Source organism: Pristiophorus japonicus, unplaced genomic scaffold (assembly GCF_044704955.1).
Source record: "Pristiophorus japonicus isolate sPriJap1 unplaced genomic scaffold, sPriJap1.hap1 HAP1_SCAFFOLD_494, whole genome shotgun sequence".
In the NCBI taxonomy this organism is placed as follows: Eukaryota; Metazoa; Chordata; class Chondrichthyes; family Pristiophoridae; genus Pristiophorus; species Pristiophorus japonicus.
Window position 1 is genome coordinate 99,033 of NW_027254400.1, and position 14,901 is coordinate 113,933.

General features: G+C 52.3%; 4 non-coding genes across 4 annotated transcripts; 1 reads left to right on the forward strand and 3 right to left on the reverse strand.

Annotated features, from left to right (window-relative positions):
* Positions 1-3,598: 3,598 nt before the first annotated feature.
* Positions 3,599-3,671, forward strand: trnat-agu (transfer RNA threonine (anticodon AGU)). The gene has a single exon. It is a non-coding gene; the product is annotated as a tRNA-Thr (tRNA).
* A 2,566-nt stretch (positions 3,672-6,237) lies between these two features.
* trnat-agu (transfer RNA threonine (anticodon AGU)) lies at positions 6,238-6,310 on the reverse strand. Its single transcript has one exon. It is a non-coding gene; the product is annotated as a tRNA-Thr (tRNA).
* A 4,589-nt stretch (positions 6,311-10,899) lies between these two features.
* On the reverse strand, positions 10,900-10,972 carry trnai-aau (transfer RNA isoleucine (anticodon AAU)). The gene has a single exon. It is a non-coding gene; the product is annotated as a tRNA-Ile (tRNA).
* Positions 10,973-13,815: 2,843 nt separating this feature from the next.
* On the reverse strand, positions 13,816-13,888 carry trnat-ugu (transfer RNA threonine (anticodon UGU)). The gene has a single exon. It is a non-coding gene; the product is annotated as a tRNA-Thr (tRNA).
* Between the last annotated feature and the right edge of the window lie 1,013 nt (positions 13,889-14,901).

A 14,901-nucleotide genomic window follows, 5' to 3' on the forward strand; every position in this document is an offset into this window, starting at 1 on the left:
ATAATGTATATTTATATAGCGCCTTTAACGTAGTGAAACGTCCCAAGGTGCTCCACAGGAGGATTATGGGATAAAAATTTGACACCGAGCCACAAAAGTAGAAATTAGCGCAGGTGAATAGGTCGGTTTTAAGGAGAGTCTTGAAGGAGGAAAGAGAGGTAGAGAGGCGGAGAGGTTTAGGGAGGGAGTTCCAGAGCTTGGGGCCCAGGCAACAGAAGGCAAGGCCACCGATGGTGGAGTGATTATAATCAGGGATAGTCAGGAGGGCAGAATTAGAGGAGTGCAGACATAAGAACATAAGAATTAGGAACAGGAGTAGGCCATCTAGCCCCTTGAACCTGCTCCGCCATTCAATGATTGTGGGGTTACAGAGATAGGGAGGGATGTAGGAGCTGGAGGAGGTTACAGAGATAGGGAGGGTTGTGGGAAGTTACAGAGAAAGGGAGGGTTGTGGGGCTGGAGGAGATTACAGAGATAGGGAGTAGTGAGGGGCCATGGAGTGATTTGTAATCGAGGCGTTGCTTAATCGGGAGCCAATGTAGGGCAGCGAGCACAGGGGGAGATGGGTGAGCGGGACTCGGTGCGAGTTAGGACACGGGGGCAGTGAGCACAGGGGGTGATGGGTGAGCGGGACTCGGTGAGAGTTAGGACACGGGGCAGTGAGCACAGGGGGAGATGGGTGAGCGGGACTCGGTGCGAGTTAGGACACGGGGGCAGCGAGTACAGGGGGTGATGGGAGAGTGGGACTCGGTGCGAGTTAGGACATGGGGTAAGAGAGTACAGGAGGTGATGGGTGAGTGGGACTCGGTGCGAGTTAGGACACGGGGTAGTGAGCACAGGGGGTGATGGGTGAGCGGGACTGGGTGCGAGTTAGGACACGGGGGCAGCGAGCACAGCGGGTGATGGGTGAGCGGGACTGGGTGCGAGTTAGGACACGGGGGCAGCGAGCACAGGGGGTGATGGGTGAGCGGGACTGGGTGCGAGTTAGGACACGTGGCAGTGAGCACAGGGGGTGATGGGTGAGCGGGACTCGGTGCGAGTTAGGACAGGGGGCAGCGAGCACAGAGGGTGATGGGTGAGTGGGACTCAGTGCGAGTTAGGACACGGGGCAGTGAGCACAGGGGGTGATGGGTGAGCGGGACTGGGTGCGAGTTAGGACACGGGGCAGTGAGCACAGGGGGTGATGGGTGAGTGGGACTGGGTGCGAGTTAGGACACGGAGCAGTGAGCACAGGGGGTGATGGGTGAGCGGGACTGGGTGCGAGTTAGGACACGGGGCAGCCGAGTTTTGGATCACTTCTAGTTTATATTGGGTAGAATGTAGAAAGAAGTGTGAGAGAGGGGGAAGGGGAGAGGATGGGGAGAGTGAGGGGAAGGGAAAGAGAGGGAGGAGAAGGGGAGAGAGTGGGGAAGGGGAGAGAGAGGGAGGAAGAGAGAGGGAAAGGGGAAATAGAGGGAGGGAAAGGGGAGATACAGGGAGGGGATGGGGAGAGAGAGAGAGTGGAAGGGGGAGCGAGTGGGGAAGGTGTGAGTGAGGGAAGGGGAGAGAGGGGGAAGGAGAGAGGTTGAGGTGAGGGAAGGGGAAGGAGGGAGAGGGGAATGAGTGAGAGACGGGGAAAACGAGATAGCGGGAAAGGGAGAGAGGGGTAAAAAGATGTAGAATGGGTCGTGATGGGGAAGGGAGAGAGGGATTTGGAAGTGGAGAGAGTGTGTAAGAGAGACGAGAAGAGGAGAGAGGAAAGGGAGAGAGAAAAGTGAAGGAGTGAGAGAGAGGGGGGAAGGAGCGAGAGAGAGGGTAACGAGTGTGTAAGAGCGGGAAGGGGAGAGAGAGAGGGAGGAGAAAGGGGAGAAGGCAGAGGGTGAGAGAGGGGAATGAGTGAGAGATGGGGAAAACAAGATAAAAATGTAGAACAGGTTGTGTAGATGTGGAGGGCAGAGAAAGATTTGGAGCCTCTGCCTCCTCGGACTGAGGCTCTGGTTCATCGTGTTCCGCCGTGGATCTGTCCTCCTCTGCAACATGATGGTTTGCAGGATTAGCAGGGTTTGCAGCTCGCCTGCACATACGTTGGAGGTGTCCCATTGTTACACAGCCCTTGCAAACGTATCCTTTGAAGCGGCATGAATGGAATCGATGATCACCAAGACCACCACAACCTCTGTCGTCGAGCTACAGTACGCGGACGACACCTGAGTCTGCGCACATTCAGAGGCTGAACTCCAGGACATAGTCAACGTATTTACTGAGGCGTACGAGAGCTCGGGCCTTACACTAAACATCCATGAGACAAAGGTCCTCCACCAGACTGTCCTCGCCGCACAGCACTGCCCCCCAGTCAGCAAGATCCACGCGTGGCCCTGGACAACGTGGACCATTTCCCAAACCTCGGGAGCCTCCTATCAACAAGGGCAGACATTGACCACCAGATCCAACACCGCCTCCAGTGCGCCAGTGCAGCCTTCGGCCGCCTGAGGAAAAGAGTGTTTGAAGACCAGGCCCTCAAACCTACCACCCAGCTCATGGTCTACAGGGCTGTAGTAATAGCCGCCCTCCTGTATGGCTCAGAGACATGGACCATGTACAGCAGACAGCTCAAGTCGCTGGAGAAATACCACCAACGATGTCTCCGCAAGATCCTACAAATGCTGGTAAATATTTTCTGCACCCTCTCTAACAGGCTCGAGGGGCCGAATGGCAGAGACAGAGAGAGACAGAAAGAGAGAGAGAGAGACGTAAAAGGCAGAGAGAGAGACAGAGCGATTGGCAATGAGAGGGGGGGGAAATAGAAAGTGAGAATGAAGGGAAAGGCAGAAGCGGAGAGATAGAGAGAAGAATAAAGGAGTGAGAAAGATTGGTGAAGGGGGCAAATACGAGTCTGTTGTTTCTGGGTTGGTTACTGAGCTGTTTAATATTTATTATTAAGACTCTTGTTAATTGACAGTGAGTTTAAATACTGAGCTAATTTTGAGTAGGCCCCACTGAGATTTAAACTCACAACCCCTGGTTTACCAAACCAGGGCTTTAACCCCTGAGCTTTGGAGCTACCTGTTTTGGCATGTGGGTCATTCCCCAGTTAGTGCTGTGTATCAATCTCTGTTTTGTTCTATCTATCTATCTATCTGTCTATCTATCTATCTATCTATCTATCTGTCTATCTATCCATCTATCTATCCATCTATCTATCAGGGGTCAAACACATCGCTGAGGGATGCATTATGGGTAAAAACCCCAACTGGTTCATTTTCCCCTTCATCATATCCTGGGAATAAAGCAGGAAGTGTGAAATATCGGGTTATATACGGGTGGCTCTGAGACTGGGTGATTCATCCCTGAACAATCATAACAACACAAGAAATAGGAGCAGGAGTGAGAGAGAGAGCCAGAGACAGAGAGACAGAGAGAATGAGGCAGATTGTGACTGAGTTGCCTTGGGATGTTTTACTACGTGAAAGACCCGATATATCGATGTTGAGAAGTGAATATTGAAGAGACGGAGGCAGGAGTCTGGGGGATGAGACACAATCTGAGCGTTTCACTGACCCCTCCTCATTCTTCAAACACACAGCACTAACTGGGGACTGACCCACAGCCCAGGGCAGGTGGCTCCATAGCTCAGGGGTTAGAGCACTGGTCTAGTAAACCAGGGGTCGTGAGTTTAAATCTCACTGGGGCCTACTCAAAATTGGTTCATAATTTAAATTCATCGTCAATTAACAGGAGCTTTAACTATAAATATTAAACAGCTCCCAGACTGACCCTGGAACATTTTTGTCCACGTTAAAAGATGACCACATTTAAAAAGAACTTGAAGTGCTGTAACCCACAGACCTCGAGCTGGAAAGTGGGATGAGGCTGGGTTGCTCTTGGCCGGTCGGCGTGGATACGATGGGCCGAATGGGATTATGCCTCTCCCTTACTCTTTTTCCTTCTCACTCAATCTCTCAACCTGACTTTCTCTTTCTCTCTCACTCTTTGTCTCTAACATCATCAGCATCGGTGTGATATATTCACAGGGCACAGCACACACAGCTTCCTAACATGGCGCGCAGCTCTCTCGGAAGTCTCCGGAAACCCGCCGAATTCTGTTTATTATTAACTCTGCACTTGCAGTACACAATACGTCCACATCCTCAATGTGGAGCTACAAACATTACAAGCTGACAGACATTGCAAGAGGCAGTCCCTCGGAATCGAGGAAGACTTGCTTCCCCTCTTAAAATGAGTTCCCCTTTATCCACCCTGTTGGTTACATCCTCAAAGAATTCCAGCAACTTAGTCAAACATGACTTCCCCTTCATAAATCCATGCTGACTCTGCCTGACCCAATTATGCTTTTCCCAATGGCCTGCTCCTGAAGGAGTGAGAGGAGAGTGGGGGGAGGGGAGAGTGGGGGGAGGGGAGAGAGGGGGAAGGGGAGAGAGAGAGGGGGAAGGGGGGAGAGGGGGAAGGGGAGAGAGAGAGGGAGAAGGGGGGAGAGAGAGGGGGAAGGGGGGAGAGGTGCAGATCCATTTGCAGACCCCCGAGGCACAGGCCGCTCATCGCGACCACCAGGAGGCGAAGATCAACCGAGCAGCGGTTACAGACGGGGGTACCCAGCACCCGAAGCCGACGACCTCTTGCCGGAAATCCGAATGTGTCTTCCCGACGCCAGAGGCGGAAATCCCTGGGGAGGAAGATGGCGGCAGTCGAGAGAAGCGTCCAGACCACGGGTCGAGAGAAACGTCCAGACCACGGGATGTGGCCGCAATGGAACAGAGGCATGTGTTGGCCAGCGAGGAAGGCCACCGGGTTTGGGGCAAAGGTAAAGGGGGGGGCCGCTGAGAAGGCCAGGAACCCACTATGTTCCAATAAGTTGTTTGCACTGTGGAACCCATGTGAGCGTTCTTTCGTGGCCAATGGTGTACTATCATATGGGGTCGGGGGTACGTTAAAACAACCCAAAGTAGAGGGCAAACACCAACCGGTCGTATATGTATCTGACAAAGTACTTGTAGCAAGTGATGTGTTATCACATTACCGCCTGCTCACGGCGAACCGCCAGACGGGAGTGTTGCAGCTTATCCGTCGCAAAGACGTAATGCTCATCCCATCAGATTGCCCCCCGCCCTGTGGGGCAAACCCTGCAACGTGTTACAAAGAAAGGCAGGGAGGCTACACACAGTCGGTGGTGCGGGAACCTCCGTACTACGTCCCAGGATCCACGGGGGACCACACAGCCTCCCGCTACCACTGAAAGTCTCAGGGCCGTATCGGCCCATCCTGGGCTCTCCAGGCCTTAGGGTCAGCGACAATAGTCCGCAGCGGGCAGCCCAGATCACCAAGCCGAGCTCCACACGTGTCGCGGTAGACTTCCTACAGACCCCGGCTGTCCCGGGTTGCTACGCAGTCACCGGACAGAGTCGCTCAGGACCGAGCCTTCCGTCTGCTATCAGCAGAGAATGCACCACGATCGTACGGCCCCCCTCCACACCACATCAGAATAAGTGACGTGGACAATATTCAGGGCCCCCAGATGGGGCCGAGAGCACTGTGTGAGACAAAGAGGGGAATGGAGTGTGTGTGTGTGTGTGATGAAAATGGAGTGTTTGGTTGTGAAACCATGTACTGAGCAAACGCAGAAAGCGTTTGGACCAGACCAGACTGCAAACTATCGATAAGCAGGCCACCATTGTGAAAGGACCTGGCCACGTCTGTCCCATCACACCAGGCACTCGGCCGGGCAGCAACGTTCCGACCAACTCACCCAGGCCAGGAATTCAAATCAGGTGATCGACCCGGGGACACAGGGCGTCATATCGCCTCAACTTGCAAATAACTGGTACATAAGCCTTTGGAGGGGGCGGGGGGGGGAGTGATGTTATGTATGCACCGAAACCTCACCAATATGTCAGACTTGCCACTAGGGGGCACACCTGTGGGAGGCCTAAGGGTCACTTGTGCACCCTGGGACAAGCAGGTACATCAGGTGATCCACCATGCTGCTTCCCCACTCTGGGGTCTCAATAAAGAGACCAAGGTCACAATAGTTTCAGCTTACGATACGGTCCCGTGGATTTATTCTGAACATAACAGTGATGGGGAGGGCAGAGAAAGATTTGGAACGGGAAGAGAGAGTGTGAGGGAGACAAGGAGAGGAGAGGGGAGCCTGTTGTTCCAGGGTCGGTCTCAGAGCTGGTTAATATTTATAATTAAAGCCCTTGTTAATTGACGGTGAATTTAATAAATAAGCTGATCTTGAGGAGGCCCCAGTGAGATTTGAACTCACGACCCCTGGTTTACTAGACCAGTGCTCTAACCCCTGAGCTATGGAGCCACCTGCTCTGGGAAAGACAGGGGAAGGAGCAGGAAAGAGAGGGGAAGGGAAAAGAGAGAGTGGAAGGAGTGAGAGAGAGGGGGAAGGGGAGACAGAGAAGGAAGGAGTGAGAGAGAGGGGGACGGAGGGGGAAGAGGAAGAGAGGGAGGGAAAGGAATGAGAGGGGGAAAGGGGAGAGAGAGTGTGGAAGGGAGGGAGAGAGTGTGGAAGGGAGGGAGAGAGTAGAAGGAGTGAGAGGGGGAGGGGAGGGGAAGAGAGGGGAGGAGTGAGAGAGAGAGAGGGGAAGTGGAGAGAGAGTGGAAGGAGTGAGAGAGGGGGAAGGGGAGAGAGATGAGGAGAGGAGAGATGGGAACGAGAAAGAGAGGGAGAAGGGGAGAATCTGAAAAGAAAGGGAAAAGGGAGAGACAGAAGAGGTAGGGGAGGAGAGAGAGGGGAGGGGAGAGGGAAAGGGAGAGTGAAAAGGCAGAACGGGAGGGTGAGAGAGGGTGGAGAGAGTGGGTAGGGGAATGAGGGGGAGGGGAGAGAGAGGGAAGATAGAGGAGGAAGGAGAGAGAGGGAAGGAGTGCGCGGTGAATGAAAGTGAGAGAGAAGGGGAGAGAGGGGAAGTGGAGAGCGAGAAAAGGGAAGGGTTAGAGAGAGGCGGGAAGGGGAAGGTGATCATTAAGGAGTTGGAAAGAGAAGTGAAGGGGAAAGGGAGAGCGAAAGAGGGGCGAGGGGAAATAGAGGGGACGGAGAGAGAGAGAGTGAAAGGGTGGAGGAGAGAGGGGGAGGTGAGTCTGTGAGGGACGGGGAAAGCTCCATCGCGGGAAAAAATGCAGAACGGGAAGGGAGAGCGATATTACTGGAGACAAAAGGAGATTGTTGCTCCAGGGTCAGTCTCAAAGCTATTTAATAGCCTTGTTAATTGAGGGTGAATTTAAATATTGAGTTAACTTTGAGGAGGCCCTATTGAGATTTGAACCCACTACCCTGGTTTACAAGACCAGTGCTCTAACCCCTGAGCTATGGAGCGTCCTGTTTGAGGAGTTACAGGGGAAGGAACAGGAAAGAGAGGGGAAGGGAAAAGAGAGCGTGGAAGGAGTGAGAGAGAGGGGGAAGGGGAAAGAGAGGAAGGGGAGAGAGAGGGAGACGGTGTGAGAGAGAGAGGAATGGGAGAGAAGGAGAGGGGGAGGGGAGAGACGGGAAGGGGAGAGAGATGGGAAGACGAGAGAGGGAGGAGGCAGGGAAGAGAGAAAGGAAGGGGAGACAGAGAGGGCGAAGGGGAGAATCGGAAAAGAATGGTAAAGAGAGAGAGTGGAGGGAGGGGAGGTAGAGAGTGGAAGGGGAGAGGGAGAGTGAAAGGGAGAGTGAAAAAGCAGAGGGGAAGGGGAGAGAGGAGGGAGAGAGGGGGAGGGGAGAGAGAGGCAAGATAGCTGAGGAAGGAGAGAGAGGGGAAGGAGTGGGGGGAGAATGACAGTCGAGAGGAAAGGGGAGAGAGAGAGAGGGGAAGGGGAGTGAGCGAGGGGAATGGTAATGTGGGAGGGGAAGGGGAGAGAGAGAGGGGGAGGGGGAAAGAGCAGGGACGAAGAGATAGAGTTCGGGGGGGAGAGAGAGCGGAAGGACTGAGAGAAGGAAGGGGAGAGAGAAGAATAGATGTTTCTGTTGTGTATATGTAAAGCATGCACTCCCATCTTCCACCACCAGGGAGCGCATCCCCTGAAGTCCCAAGGGATCCCAGCATCCCTTGGGAGCACTGTATATAAGCCGGCCCCTAAGGCCTGTTCCTCACTCTGGAGTGTCTTAATAAAGACTGAGGTCACTGTTACTTTAACCTCCCTGTGTGCAGTCTCATCTGTGTTAGGAACACAACAGGTTCATTCTCTGGTTACCAACCAGTATCTTGTATTCGGAACCCAGGAGAGGGCTCTGAGCTAGTTAGAGTGGGTGAGAGCTCAGATGAACCGCATCCCAAGAAAGAATGCAAAAGGCAGGAGGCAACAGAGCAGAGTAGCACTGGGGTAAGGGTAAACCACAAGGTGATAGGAAGGGACAATATGTATGAAGATAAAGGGGCTGCAGGAAGGGTCAAAACTAAAAATCATGGTTTAAAAACTAGTATTAAAACACTCTACCTAAACGCACGCAGCATTCGAAATAAAGTAAATGAGTTGACGGCACAAATCATTACAAATGGGTATGATTTGGTGGCCATTACAGAAATGTGGTTGCAGGGTGGCCAAGACTGGGAATTAAACATACAGGGCTATCTGTCAATTCGGAAAGATCGACAAGAAGGGAAAGGAGGTGGGGTAGCTCTGTTAATAAAGGATGATATCAGGGCAGTTGTGAGAGATGATATTGGTTCTAATGAACAAAATGTTGAATCATTGTGGGTGGAGATTAGAGATAGCAAGGGGAAAAGGTCACTGGTGGGCGTAGTTTATAGGCCCCCAAATAATAACTTCACAGTGGGGCGGGCAATAATCAAGGGAATAATGGAGGCATGTGAAAAAGGAGGGATTTTTAACCTACATATCGATTGGTCAAATCAAATCGCACGGGGTAGCCTGGAGGAGGAATTCATAGAATGCATACGGGATTGTTTCTTGGAACAGTATGTTACAGAACCTACAAGGGAGCAAGCTATCTTCGATCTGGTCCTGTGTAATGAGACAGGAATAATAAACGATCTCTGAGTAAAAGATCCTCTCGGAATGAGTGATCACAGTATGGTTGAATTTGTAATACAGATTGAGGGTGAGGAAGTAGTGTCAGAAACGAGCGTACTATGCTTAAACAAAGGGGACTACAGTGGGATGAGGGCAGAGTTGGCTAAAATAGACTGGAAACACAGACTAAACGGTGGCACAATTGAGGAACAGTGGAGGACTTATAAGGAGCTCTTTCATAGTGCTCAACAAAAATATATTCCAGTGAAAAAGAAGGGCGGAAAGAGAAGGGATAACCAGCCATGGATAACCAAGGAAATAAGGGAGAGTATCAAATTAAAAACCAATGCATATAAGGTGGCCAAGGTTAGTGGGAAACTAGAAGATTGGGAAAATTTTAAACGACATCAAAGAATGACTACGAAAGCAATAAAGAAAGGAATGATAGATTACGAAAGTAAACTTGCGCAAAACATAAAAACGGATAGCAAAAGCTTTTACCGATATATAAAACGGAAAAGAGTGACTAAAGTAAATGTTGGTCCCTTAGAAGATGAGAAGGGGGATTTAATAATGGGAAATGTGGAAATGGCTGAGACCTTAAACAATTATTTTGCTTCGGTCTTCACAGTGGAAGACATAAAAACCATGCCAAAAATTGCTGGTCATAGGAATGTGGGAAGGGAGGACCTTGAGACAATCACTATCACTAGCGGGGTAGTGCTGGACAGGCTAATGGGACTCAAGGTAGATGAGTCCCCTGGTCCTGATGAAATGCATCCCAGGGTATTAAAAGAGATGGCGGAAGTTATAGCAGATGCATTCGTTATAATCTACCAAAATTCTCTGGACTCTGGGGAGGTACCAGCGGATTGGAAAGCAGCTAATGTAACGCCTCTGTTTAAAAAAGGGGGCAGACAAAAGACAGGTAACTATAGGCCGGTTAGTTTAACATCTGTAGTGGGGAAAATGCTTGAAGCTATCATTAAGGAAGAAATAGTTGGACATCTAGATAGGAATAGTGCAATCAAGCAGACGCAGCATGGATTCATGAAGGGGAAATCTTGTTTAACTAATTTACTGGAATTCTTTAAGGATATAACGAGCATGGTGGATAGAGGTGTACCGATGGATGTGGTGGTATTTAGATTTCCAAAAGGCATTCGATAAAGTGCCACACAAAAGGTTACTGCAGAAGATAAAGGTACGCAGAGTCAGAGGAAATGTATTAGCATGGATCGAGAATTGGCTGGCTAACAGAAAGTAGAGAGTCGGGATAAATGGGTCCTTTTCCGGTTGGAAATCGGTGGTTAGTGGTGTGCCACAGGGATCGGTGCTGGGACCACAACTGTTTACAATATACATAGATGACCTGGAAGAGGGGACAGAGTGTAGCGTAACAAAGAGAGAGTGGAAGGAGTGAGAGAGAGGGGGAAGGGGAAATAGAGAGGAAGGGGAAGAATGGCGATGGAGTGAGTGAGAGAGGCTAATGGATGAGAGCGGAAGGGGAGAGTAGGAGATGGAAGTGGAGAGAGGGGAAGGGGAGAGGGGGGAAGGGGAGAGAGGGAGGAGGCAAGGGAGAGAGAAAGGAAGGGGAGAGAGAGGGAAAACGGGAGACTCCGAAAAGAAAGGGAAAAGAGAGCGAGAGAGAAAGGAGGGAGGGAGGGAAGTGGAGAGTGAAAAGGCGAGGGGAAGGAGATAGAGGGTGGAGAAAGAGACAGAGTGAGCGGAGAGAGTGGACAGCGGAGAGAGAGGGTGAGGCAATGGAGGGGGAAAGGGGGGAGAGGGGAATGAGTGACAGATGAGGAAAGCGAGATAGTGGGAAAGGGAGAGAGGGGTAAAAAGATGTAGAACAGGTCCTGATATGAAAGGGAGAGAGACAGGAGCCTGTTGTTCCAGGATTAATTGACAGTGAATTTAAATACTGAACTAATTTTAAGTAGGCCCCAGTGAGATTTGAACCCACGACCCCTGGTTTATTAGACCAGTGCTCTAACCCCTGAGCTATGGAACCACCTGCCCTGGGCTGTGGGTCATTCCCCAGTTAGTGCTGTGTGTTTGAAGAATGAGGAGGGGTCAGTGAAACGCTCAGATTGTGTCTCATCCCCCAGACTCCTGCCTCCGTCTCTTCAATATTCGCCTCTCAACATCGATATATCGGGTCTTTCACACAGTAAAACATCCCAAGGCAACTCAGTCACACTCTGTCCCAATCTCTCTGTCTCTCTGTCTCTCTCTCTCCCTGTCTCTCTATCGCTTTCTCTCTGTCACTTACTGTCTCTCGAGCCGGAAGGGGTTAGAGTGGGGGAAGGGGAAAGTAAGAAGGGAAAGGAGAGAGAGAGAGAGAGTGGGAGGAAAGAGATTGAGCAGTGAGTGGAGAGAGAGGAGCGGAGAGTGGGGGAATGGAGAAAGCGGGGGAAAGGGACAGGGAGAGGGAAGGAGAGAGTGAGAGGGGGAAGGGGAGAGAGAGAGAGAGAGAGAGAAGGAGAGAGAGAGGAGCATGTCAGTAGTTGTTATTACATCGATAGTCCACTGGGTGGGGCTCTATTAGAGGAAGAGAGAGGGAAGGGGAGAGTGAGGGGAAGGAGTGAGAGAGAGGGAAGGGGAGAGTGAGGGGAAGGAGTGAGAGAGAGGGAAGGGGAGAGTGAGGGGAAGGAGTGAGAGAGAGGGAAGGGGAGAATGAGGGGAAGGAGTGAGAGAGAGGGAAGGGGAGAGTGAGGGGAAGGAGTGAGAGAGAGGGAAGGGGAGAGTGAGGGGAAGGAGTGAGAGAGAGGGAAGGGGAGAGTGAGGGGAAGGAGTGAGAGAGAGGGAAGGGGAGAGTGAGGGGAAGGAGTGAGAGAGAGGGAAGGGGAGAGTGAGGGGAAGGAGTGAGAGAGAGGGAAGGGGAGAGTGAGGGGAAGGAGTGAGAGAGAGGGAAGGCAAGAGTGAGGGGAAGGAGTGAGAGAGAGGGAAGGGGAGAGTGAGGGGAAGGAGTGAGAGAGAGGGAAGGGGAGAGTGAGGGGAAGGAGTGAGAGAGAGGGAAGGGGAAAGAGAGGGGAAGGAGTTAGAGAGAGGGAAGGGGAGAGTGAGGGGAAGGAGTGAGAGAGAGACGGGAAAGAGGAGAGACAGAGGGAACACCAACAATAATGTATATTTATATAGCGCCTTTAACGTAGTGAAACGTCCCAAGGTGCTCCACAGGAGGATTATGGGATAAAAATTAGCGCAGGTGAAGAGGTCGGTTTTAAGGAGAGTCTTGAAGGAGGAAAGAGAGGTAGAGAGGCGGAGAGGTTTAGGGAAGGAGTTCCAGAGCTTGGGGCCCAGGCAACAGAAGGCACGGCCACCAATGGTGGAGCGATTATAATCAGGGATGGTCAGGAGGGCAGAATTAGAGGAGTGCAGACATCTCGGGGGGTGTAGGGGATGGAGGAGGTTACAGAGATAGGGAGGGTTGTAGGGGCTGGAGGAGGTTACAGAGATAGGGAGGGGCGAGGGCCATGGAGGGATTTGTAAACAAGGATAAGAATTTTGAAATCGAGTCGTTGCTTAACCGGGATCCAATGTCAGTCGGCGAGCACAGGGGGTGATGGGTGAGTGGGACTGGGTGCGAGTTAGGACACAGGGCAGTGAGCACAGGGGGTGATGGGTGAGTGGGACTCGTTGCGAGTTAGGACACGGGGGCAGTGAGCACAGGGGGTGATGGGTGAGCGGGACTGGGTGCGAGTTAGGACACGGGGCAGTGAGCACAGGGGGTGATGGGTGAGTGGGACTGGGTGCGAGTTAGGACACGGGGCAGTGAGCACAGGGGGTGATGGGTGAGTGGGACTCGTTGCGAGTTAGGACACGGGGGCAGTGAGCACAGGGGGTGATGGGTGAGCGGGACTGGGTGTGAGTTAGGACACGGGGGCAGTGAGCACAATGGGTGATGGGTGAGTGGGACTTGGTGTGAGTTAGGACACAGGACAGTGAGCACAGGGGGTGATGGGTGAGTGGGACTTGGTGTGAGTTAGGACACGGGGGCAGTGAGCACAGGGGGTGATGAGTGAGTGGGACTCGGTGCGAGTTAGGACACGGGGTCAGTGAGCACAGGGGGTGATGGGTGAGTGGGACTCGTTGCGAGTTAGGACACGGGGGCAGTGAGCACAGGGGGTGATGGGTGAGCGGGACTGGGTGTGAGTTAGGACACAGGACAGTGAGCACAGGGGGTTTTGGGTGAGTGGGACTCATTGCGAGTTAGGACACGGGGGCAGTGAGCACAGTGGGTGATGGGTGAGTGGGACTTGGTGTGAGTTAGGACACAGGACAGTGAGCACAGGGGGTGATGGGTGAGTGGGACTTGGTGTGAGTTAGGACACGGGGGCAGTGAGCACAGGGGGTGATGGGTGAGCGGGACTGGATGTGAGTTAGGACATGGGGCAGTGAGCACAGGGGGTGATGGGTGAGTGGGACTTGGTGTGAGTTAGGACACAGGACAGTGAGCACAGGGGGTGATGGGTGAGTGGGACTTGGTGTGAGTTAGGACACGGGGGCAGTGAGCACAGGGGGTGATGGGTGAGTGGGACTGGGTGTGAGTTAGGACACGGGGGCAGTGAGCACAGGGGGTGATGGGTGAGTGGGACTGGGTGTGAGTTAGGACACGGGGCAGCGAGTTTTGGATCACTTCTCGTTTATATTGCGTAGAATGTCGAAGGAAATGTGAGAGAGGGGGAAGGGGAGAGGATGGGGAGAGTGAGGGGAGAGGGAAATGAGTGAGAGATGGGGAAAGCAAGAATAAGATGCAGAACGCGTCAGGGAGAGAGAGTGTAAAGGACACAAGGAGGAGGAGAGGGGAGCCTGTTGTTTCAGGAACAGTCTTGGAGTTGTTTAATATTTATAATTAGGCCCCAGGGAGATTTGAACCCACGACCACTGGTTTACAAGACCAATTCTCTAACCCCTGAGCTATGGAGCCACCTGCTCTGGAAAAGACAGGGGAAGGAGCAGGAAAGAGAGGGGAAGGGAAAAGAGAGAGTGGAAGGAGTGAGAGAGAGGGAATAGAGACAGCGAGAAAGAGAGGAAAAGAGAGGGAGGGGATGGAGAGAGAGAGAGTGGAAGGAGGGAAAGAGAGGGCTAGGGGTGGGAGAGAGAAAGGGGCGAAGGGGAGAGAGAGGAAGGAAGAGGAAAGAGATGTTAAGGGGAGAGAGGGGGAAGGAATGAGAGAGATTGGAGGAAATGGGTAGAGGAGAGAGAGGGAAACGGGAGAGTGCGGAAGGGGAGAGAGAGGGGAATGAGTGATAAAGAGAAATTGGGAGAGCAGCAGAATGTGTAGTGATGGGGAAGATAGGGAGAGAGGGAGAATGAGAAAGGGGGCGAAAGGAGAATAGGAGAGCTTTGTGTTTCAGGGTCAGTCTCAGAGCTGGTCAATATTTATTATTAAATCCCTTGTTAATTGACAGTGAATTTAAATACTGAGTTAACTTTGAATAGGCCCCAGTGAGATTTAAACCCACAACTACTAGTTTACTAAACCAGTGCTTTAACCCCTGAACTATGGAGCCACCTGTTCCAGCGAAAACAGGGGAAGGATCAGGAAAGAGAGGGGAAGGGAAAAGGAGTGCGGAGGGAGGGGAAGGAGAGAGAGTGGGGAAGGAGTGAGAGAGTGGGAAGGGGAGACAGCGAGGAAGAGAGGGAGTTGGGGAAAGAGAGGGAGGGGATGGAGAGAGAGAGTGTGGAATGGGGGGAGAGAGAGGAGAAGGAGTGGGAGAGAGGGGGGGAGGGAAGAGAGATGTTTAGGGGAGAAAGGGTAAAGGAGTGAGAGAGAGGGGGAGTGCAGCGATGGGGAGAACCTGAAAGGAAAGGGAAAAGAGAGAGACGGGAGTGTAACGGTGTGGTGGTGGTCCCGGGGGTCAGGTTCACCTCTGACCTACTTGAGCGGTTCGAATCGCCCCCCACTCCCTTGGGTTCTAGACTCTGGATTTATTTGGG